We start from the raw sequence: 9,279 nt of genomic DNA, 5'->3' as shown, positions 1-9,279 counted from the left end.
TCTTTTTTCCTCATCAATCTACACACAATACTGCACAATGACAGCAAAAAGAAAAAAAAAGGTTTTTGGAACATTTTGTAAATTTATTAAGAATAAAAGAAAGATATCACTTACATAAATGCTCAGACCCTTTAGACACTTTACCTTTCTGAAGTTTTGTGTGTAGATTGATGAGAAAAATAATGAACTGAATCCATTTTAACATGAGACTGAAACTTGAAAGGGTCTGAAAACTTGATTGATTTTCTGTCTCTTTTGATTGGCTTTCATACAGTAAAACAATATCACTACGTGAGCTGTTGTGTTAGCACTTTTACTAATGACTTTTATTGATAACATCTATAAAAATGGCTGTATTGACAGTTTATACACATCTTACACGCTTTAGTTTGATGAGTGAGCAGGCTGAGCAGGTCATAGCTTCCTTCTGAGAACTAATGCCTTTTTAAAATCCTTACCATTTAGTGAATATGGCAAATGAAAAACAAGATACTATCTCTGTTCCAGGCTCACTTCTCAAATAACCATAGCAACTGAGTCTTTTTGCTTTTTTTCCTGAAAGAGATCAGAGCACAGCTGGACAGCAGCATCCCTAGAGTTAGCTGAGGTTCAGCGTATTGCAGCACAGATGCTTGATGAGAAGTTTTGAACCTTAGTCCTTCAGTTAATGTCCAACATTGACTTCATTAAAATCTCCTGTAATGTATAAAGAAAATTTGCGCAGTCTGTTGGAAATCAGTGTCGTGGCTGCAGGTGTAATGGTACATCCAGGTCTAAGCACGTCATAAGTTGTGAAAGAAGATAATCAATCATTTCCTCAACACGATCAGTGGATACATTTTATGATACATTACATAAACAGAATAATATAGTCACAGTTTTTGTTTAAATTTATTACAGTAAAAAACACTTGCTGTATGAAAACATCCAGTAATGACTTGCCTTTCTGTAAAGACAGCTGTATTGACAGTGTACACAGATCTTGTGCACTTTGGTTTTCTGTATAAACATTGTCTTTTTGCACATGGTTGTCTCCATGAGCGAGTCCTTGCTTCCTTCTGGTGCCTTTTTTAATCTTATACTTTAAAGAATATTGTGCAAAAGAACATCGTGTCTCTTTAAAGGTCAAGAACAGCTGAACTGCTACGGGCTGGTGTTGCATAAGCACAGCTTCTAATCTCTGCAAAACTCAGCAAGCCAGTGTTTCTCTCTGCAGTGGATAGAGCAGGATCACCTGAATCAGCTCAGCTCAGCCCAGTCTGAGCTGCACCTCTATATCTCTGCCCCAGACTCTAGTCTCAGTGTGAGCACACACCATTGTGATTCTTTGTTGACATTCAGCACCTCTCCCAAACATTTTCTTAGAAAGTCAGCAGCCATGTTTTGTTGCCATGCTGCGTTTGTTTTGAAAGTCAAAGCTTTTGGTTGAAAGTGTTGGTCCTCCCTGACAGTCTAAATTCTGCTTTAAAGTTTTATGGACCATGCCAACAGCACTGAAATATCTACATTCATGTACTCATAAAATCATTGTCACCATAAAATACATGCTAAGGTATCAGTATTCAAACACCAGTGTCCCCTTTAACAACAAACTGTGTTTATGTATTTTAGAGTCCAGTTAGATGGCTGCTTTGAAACGTAATCTGAGCCTATTATAAAAAATATTATTATAACTAAATCAACCCAGTATCATATGTGTGAAAATAAACTTCTGGAAATTCAGTAAAAAATGATGACTGTATCCAAAATCATTCTGTCAGTAATGGTTTTTTTATGCTTGCTCTCCACCGGTATATTCCTGAGTTGTATCAGAGGGACAAATGACCCATATGGTTGTTTAGGTTGGAAGATAAAGCAGCTTTATTGATCAAACACAATGACCCTTATTGTTCTGGTCGTGACAGTACTGATAGCTTTGAGGCATCCGTGGTTATCTTCTTAACTCTTTGATTGAATCCGAACAGCCTCCATTTGCCATTGTGTGCTTGACTAGATTAGATTCTTTTAATTACATCTTTTCTAATGATAGCAGGATGGAGAGCTTTTACAAAGTAATCACTGCAGATTGGTTTTGGAAAATGGACCACATCACTTTTATTTAACCTTCAAAGGTGAGGATAGGTGGGGACGTTATGCGATTAGTTAAAAAAAACCAGAGCCAGAGTTTCAGGAGTACTGCACTCAGATTCCCCCAACACTTACAGTTTATTTCATTTATTCAGTTAATGTTAGAATATTTTTTGTAAAGTTTATTTTCTGACATCAAGTTATGAATGGTGTCAAAGATTTGCCAAGTTCTAATGCTAATATGCTGCTCACACATCTCTAATGTTTCCCTTCATGTTGTGTTTGGGAGTGTTTGAGGGCTGTTTCCATGAACAAATGACCATGATCGGAAATATTCCACTGACTTTACTCATCATGTGGCTTGTAAGCACGTACCATCTTAAAGAGAGGTCAGTGTTTGCAGAAGTCACAAGTATTCCCATCAATAGATGACTTGTGTTTAGTTGGTTGTAAGTGTGTGTTTGGACCATTTGAGCTAAGAGATAAGGCTTAGGGTTGCCTGATAAAATCTGGAGGCACTGATGGTGCAGGGAAAGTGACAAACAGGGTGAACAAAGCCAAAACATGAATCATCTTACCTGATGACTGGACTGTGTACTCTGTATGGAGCATTCAGACAGCGGTAGGACGGTGAGTGACAGCTTCCTGTTTTGTCATCTTTGTATTGCAGCATATTGGAGCTGAAATTAAATGACTGCAATTAAAGTGCTCACATCTGGTTTTCAAATGAATGTCTTTACACTTACATCAGACAATATACTAAAGGAATCGTAGCCACTTTGGTCCAGTGTGACAGAGCTGCCACAGTTGTTTAAACATAAACCCCGAGTTTCAGGGGATATAATTAGACAAATCAACATAAATAAAATATTAATCATCTTATTTAATAAATTAGGTTGTAAGCCCTTTGCTGACTGAGCCGTACCACTGACAGACATCAGCAGATACGTGGTATCTTTTATCAGGCTCTGTCCGGCTTGTGCTGGAGCTTTTTTGCCTTCAGTCTGTTCTTCAGCAAGTGAAACACATGATCAGTTATATTGACGTCATTGACTCATTTTGACCAAGTGAGAACAAACACTTGTTGCCCCCAAACAATTCCTTGGTCGTCTGCATATTTATATGATTATTTTCTTGTTACATCATCATTAAACCTGGGGGGATGATCCTATACTGATCATCCAATGTGGACCTGATTCCTGTCAGTTAAAGCTGTAAAGTGCACCATTGTGCTGGTGTACAAATCCAGGGCTGTCCTATTATTTTATGACTTGACAATACTGAATCCAGTCTACAGATTCAGTCTTGACATTCTAAAAAATCCGACTGTTGGTGAGGAAAAGGAAGGAAATGATTTTCAGAGGACACATGGAGGACTGGCGGCATGGTCTAAGTCTAGGGCGGTATGTCCTGAGTCAGCGTTTACTGGAAGTTTATCACTGTGCTAAACCTGACCCTGGGCCTTTACTCTGATAGCGCCACACACTCAAGCATAGCTGCATGCGTGGGACGTGCATATGGGACACAAACAAGTCACACACACGAACACACTAAAAGTAGAAACACAGCAATTTCATATGCCATGTAGAAAAGTGCTTTGAGGTGCACTGTTATGCTTCAAATACACATGGGCGGACAAATTGTTGTGCTTAAATACAACCAACGCTTTTCTGGTGCTTTGTAATTGCTGTTGGTCAAATTAGTTTTGTGTTATATCGTGCACGCAGCACGATATTTGCATTCATTTCTCCAGTTGTGTTGTTGTGGCATAGTTGGCATGAATCGCCTCAGTGGGGAGAACCACTGTGCCGCAGAGATGTTCCTGGTTGGGAGTATATATATAAGGAGCAGAGCCAAGGTTATCTAAAGAAAGCACTGTGTGTCTCAGTTTTACACAAAATAAATAATTTGATTCTTAATAATGTAGGATTTATAATGGGTTTAATTTACTTTTTACATGTATTTCAAATGTGCCATCCCTCTCTGAGTCTGTATCGCAGCCTGGCCACCCCATCCAAAATGTTCTAGATCCACCCCTGCAAACACATTCAAAAGATGCTGGTTGTATGATTTCGTCAGCACCACTGATGAACTATGCAATCTTTCAGCTGTGCTTGAAATATATGTGTTATTTAAGCCGAGGACAAATTTCTGCCCTTGTGCTACAAAAAGTTGGCAATAAAGTTGTTTGAATCACCTTAACTGGAGTTTCAACGTTTACAAAAGACATAATTAATCATTTCCTGCACGGCCCTTCACACACACTGATATCATCATCTGAAACATGCATAACACACATCCATGCACACATACAAACAAGGTGCCTGTGTGTGTGTGTGTCCCTGGCAGGTGACAGATCGGCTTGTTAAAAGGCATAGATTCTCTAGATAAGGCTGTTAATGAGTAGCCCTGCTGTTTCTGGTTGTTTGCTGCTGAGTGGCTGGAAAATTAGGAACAATAACATGCAAACGCAGAGGTAATGCCTGTGGACCAGGAAGGAAGACCACAGGGAGATACAGGTACCAGAACAACACCAACAGTAAGGACTGGTGAACTACAGCTGTGGGTTTGATTGGGAAAACGTAGCATTCATATAAAGATCAAACACTGAAGGAGATACAATGAAAAAGAGCCACATAGTCTTGTGCATGATGAACAGTTGTGATTTCCTGTCAGTATCCTGGAAATGACCTTTTCAAACACAGTAGTGATCTGAATGATAAGATCTTTTCAGAGCAGTAGTTTAACATTTTATTTATTTACTTACTTTATCAAAGTAGGATTTATACTACTTTAAATATAAGGCAACAGTCTGCAGCCAGTTCTTTTAACCTAGCAAAGCCTGGCTAAGAAACATCCTGTAAGGCTGCAACTTGATGTTTTTATGCCTGATTGATAGCCACAGTCAGAGGCGTTATGTTTTCGGGTTGTCCGTCCATCTGCACAGCCAATTCTTATGAAGGTCATAGGTCAGGAACACGTTGAGGGAATTTCTGAAAATTTGGCTCAAGTGTCCTCTTGGACTCAAAGATGAACTAGTTAGATTTTGGTGGTCAAAGGTCAAAGTCAGGGACCTCACTTCTGTCCCCTACCCATGACTCTGACTGGTTGGCGGAGGAATACAACTGTGAAGAGGTAATTCTAGTTACACTTATCTTACAGTTTTTGTAAGAATTAAACAAACACAGAGTATAATGCATTAATCAGTGAGCCTGAGATGTGCTGGTGGGCAGATTTTGTTATCTTTAGCCAAGGAATATATTAAAACAGATCAGAATAACAATTCAGTCCTTGCTCAGAAAGATAAAACTGGTAATTATCATTAACTTGTAAAACAATATTCAAAGTCAGGTTTAGTAATGTTAGTCATAGCTGCTCTGTATTCTGACTTTGTTTTGTCTTAAGGACCTGTATGAAATTTATTTGGAGGAGAGGGCATGAACCTTCTGTTTAATTGCTTTTATTTATTTATTTTAAATGTATCATTCACAGAGAAGATGAAATAAAATCTGGTGTGAAACTAAAGGTAAAGTTCCATCCCCTGTTGTCTTGAACATCTTGGACAGCCCTCTCTTCAGCTAAAAGAAAACAACATGACCCCCTCTCTTCTCTGCTCCATTTGTTTCTTATTTCCTGTTGCTGCTTATTTCTTATGTTGTGTAAGCCTCTCTCTCTGGACATCATGTTCAAAGGTACCGATGATTCAGACCCGGGGATAAGAGCCACGACCTTTGGGGGCAGAGTAACGTGGATCAGTATTCTGTTTTTATGTTTAATAATATGAAAATTCTTTCGGAATGTGTTAAAGTTTTGAATGTCCCATACATTTAACCTATTTAGCAGTTTTAATAATTAATTGCATGTTTTTATAATTTTGTTCTGTTGAACAGAAACTGAATTTATAACTCAAGGGATGTGACACAAACAACTGCTATTTACTTGCATAGTTCATCAATCAAGGTGTTGCTTATCAATCATTAAGGGTCAGGGATGTTACACTGTGATGGTTTTAATGGGTTTAGTTGTTTATTTGCATGTGTTGCAGTGTCTAGTTAGAGTACTGTCATCTGTTACAGCTTGTTTCCCTTCTTTATTTTCATGTGACTTTCCACATTGTCAGTCGATTACTCTTAGTTACAGTAATTCTCCAGCTCTATAAGCCTATTCAGGTTCTTGAAAAACAGGTTGCAGATTAGCACACAAAGTACCGAGCGAAAAATGATCCGCTCTGTAACCTGATCATGCATGAGCCACGGCAGGGCAACAAAAGCATCTCAGCGCTAAGCCCTGTGCTGTATGTTGGCAGGAAGCTGATCAGCCAGCAGTACAAGTCAAAATCAGCTACACCTAAACTCCAGAATAATGTCACTGGGAGGAGAGCGAGGTGTAGCTTCCATCTATCTCAGGAAACATTAGTGTAACAGTTTTTAATAGCAGAACACGCCATGTCTTTCCATCCTGAGGAAGATGGAGAAACTGCTCTTTCAGTGCCATGTGGCTTAGTAATGACACATGCTGTTTACTCATACCCACTATCTATAAACACTTATTTACAGAAACATAAGATGAGGTTGCATAACAGGGGGAAGAGGGGCCAAGATAAGGAGAGAGAGAGAGGGAGAGATGTGAGATGAGGAGGGAGGAAAATGCTCAGAATGTGAAGAAGTCAGCGACCTCTGTGAGAAGGAGAGGAATGTGTTAATTTACAGCGAGAGCTGGAGAGAAGAGGTAAACCGAGGTGGAAAGGGGAATAGAAGGAAGGGAGCGAAGGGGTAAAAGAGGAGGAGGACGAAGAGGGCGGCCCTGTGAGCATGGGAGCAGAGAGGGTAATGTGAGCCATGTGTTTACCATGTCCCAAAAAACATAAGAGTTCCTGGGATAATCCTATCCCAAACACATGCCGGGATCACGACCAAACAAGGTGATTCACTTGAATACTGTAGAATGAAGAGAGTTAACACGGAAAATTAAAAATCCAGGAGAATAATAGGCAACAAGTGAAAACAATGAAAGGTGATTACATACTGGGGTAAAGCTGGGGTAGGTGAGGTGACACAGGGCAGGAGGTAACCAAAATAAAAGCACTCAAACCCGGAAGTGGAGCTAAACCATAACACGCAGCACAGCTGCCATGCATGTTTCTCATCCAGCCCTTTGTTTACCCAAATCCCTTATACTACATATTCCCATCACCGGGACAAAGGACACCAGATTACTGTGAAGTAAACATTCCTTATAAAACATAAGTGTAAAAAATTCTACAAATTCACTTTTGTTACTTTAGACAACAAACGTCCCAACTGTGACACAAGTTTCAAGTCTGATTTTTTTTTTCTTTCCCTTCAGTTTTCAAAACCAGCAGCAGGCAGTCCCTGTCAGTAACAAGGTGTGTTGTAATCCTGATCAGCTGAGCCAGCAGCACAGTCTGTCTCAGCACAGGGAGTGTTTGTGTCATCGTAGAACCTCTAAAACAGCACTAACCTCAGCTTCCTCTTTCACAGAAGGACTTCTACTGGTAAATATTCAGGGTGTTTTTCACCTGAAGTGTCCTCCTTTCATGCACCCGTGGAGGCCAGCACCTGTTTGTTCACTCACACTGTGAAGACTTGACCTTCCTGGCTGATCCCCACCACTCAGGACTTGCTTTAAGGTTAGGGTAAGGTTATAGGTTAAAGGTTAGTGGATTTTGTTTCCAGGAAATGAATGTAGGTCACTGTAAAACAAATGTGTGTGTGTTTGCACAATTCTGATACCCCTGCAGCCCCTCCCTGACTCTCTCAGTGCTGACTTTTTCATAGGGGTCTGGCTGAATCCAGTTTATGCTGCCTCACAACACAACCTCCTCCGCTAACTCTCTCTCATTCTCCAGCTCCCTTCATCTCTCTTCCTTCATACTGTCTACACTTCTTTTCTTATATTTGGTTTATGCTCTTTTACATTTTATTAACATTCTCTGTTTCCTCTCAGTCCTCCATGCTTCCTCGTCCCTTTTCCCTTCTCCATCTTCCTTTTCTTTTCTGTTAAACCCCTTTGTCTTGTATCACCAGCTTGTCTAAAGAGACAATGTAAAGCTTTGATTTTGTATATCTGTAACACACTTGGGTATTCACACACCTTGTTCACTCCTTTTTGTCCAGATATCAGTGCTGGACAACAATCAGGCCCGGTTCTCCACGTCCCACAAAGGTTGCCTGTGTCACAATTATTCTGTGGTAATTTGATTTATTCTTAATTTGTTTAGTTACACCACTGCAACACAGTGAAAACAAAAAATGGCAAATGGTGGCTCCTGTGTATTCACTCCTGAGGCCTGTGGAGGGCCTCTGTGTCACTGCACAGCTTCCTACACCCTTCTGTTCTAACCCCATCTCTCCCATTGTCACTGTAAACTGTAGGCCTCAATACAAAAATGCCTTGCTAAGATTTTTTCAGAATGTAAGTGCATTTTGGTTAGTATATAGGCAGGAGCTGTGGGGGGACTGTGGGGGAGTGTTTGAAGTGTGTCTATGATTTATCTCTCTAGTGAAGGTGTAGAATCTAACACCTTTCTTCTCTGTGGACATTTCCCACGATGACACTTCCCCTAAGTCTCTACCTCTCTGCTGTCTGTGTGTTTTCATGTATCTGTCTACATTTATCTGTCTTTGTTTGACTCCAGAAACTCCCCGCAGTTTAAGACATACCTGCTGAAGTGTCATTAGGCAAAGCACATACTTAAGCCGGTAGCTTGCAGGAGCCAGTTGTTACCAGACATCCAGAAAACACTTCAGTGCAATAACTTATAAATACAATCATTGTACACAACTAAAAGCTCTTTTCTTAAGAACTTGTATATATGTAAGATTTTTGTTGTTGTCTCTTTGATTTTACATATTATTCTGTATTTATTCTATTTATTTTGATGCACACCCACTGAACTGGAGTGAAATTTCGTGTGTTTTAAAAAACTTGGCGATAATGATTTTGATTCTGATTCTGATGTGTGACTAGTTTTTTTTATTATTTTTGAACGACTGATTACTTGCTAGGGGCACTGATAAAAATTTGTGCCACTGATCCACTGATTTTTCTTGATGAACATGTAGTTTAGCAACAAAATATGACGTGGTGCAGAAATGAATTTCCTGCAATTTGACTAAAAACTCTATTTATCATTATTTATAAAATCTCATATTTGTATTTATAAAATTGGCATAATGCTCTGGACTTTGA

This window comes from Monopterus albus, unplaced genomic scaffold (assembly GCF_001952655.1).
Source record: "Monopterus albus unplaced genomic scaffold, M_albus_1.0 scaffold333.1, whole genome shotgun sequence".
NCBI lineage: Eukaryota > Metazoa > Chordata > Actinopteri > Synbranchiformes > Synbranchidae > Monopterus > Monopterus albus.
Note: the sequence above shows the minus strand (reverse complement) of the source record.